The following is a 598-nucleotide window of genomic DNA, read 5'->3' on the forward strand; positions in this document are numbered from 1 at the left end:
AAAGGAAAAGTACGCAAATTAAATAATATGGATATTTAATAAAATAATATTATGTAAATCTTTTAAAAGATTTAGTTGTTTTTATTTTAAAAATTAGTTAAATGAGAATAAGAGATATAATCTTGGTGGGTTTAAAGATTAAAAGAAATATTATTATTAGACAAAAACATTATTAGATATTATAGATTCTAAAAAGATTTGGTGGTTGATGATATTTTAGAAAGTACTTAAGATAGAATAAGAGAGGAAATCTTAGTGGTTTTAGATATAAACTGAGAGATTTTATCAAAAACTAAAAGATTAGAGATATAATAGAAGAGAATAAAAAGGAGAGGAGTAAAAAGGGGTTGGCATATTGTTACCCTATAAGGGAAAAACGAAAATTATAAAGATAAGAGAGAGAAAAGAAGTTTTCTAGGAGAAAATAGAGTTGAGAAGGGACGTAAAAAAATGGGAGGACCATCGGTGACATTATGAAGGTTTCTTGGTGCTCTTGGAAACAAAAATCATATGAGACCAGGTAAGGGGAGTAATCTAGAATTATCTTGTGTATGTAGTGTTTGGTATTCTATGTTAATTCTTATTATATATTGCGTTG

The sequence above is a fragment of the Vigna radiata genome, chromosome 1 (genome assembly GCF_000741045.1).
Source record: "Vigna radiata var. radiata cultivar VC1973A chromosome 1, Vradiata_ver6, whole genome shotgun sequence".
Classification (NCBI taxonomy): Eukaryota; Viridiplantae; Streptophyta; class Magnoliopsida; order Fabales; family Fabaceae; genus Vigna; species Vigna radiata.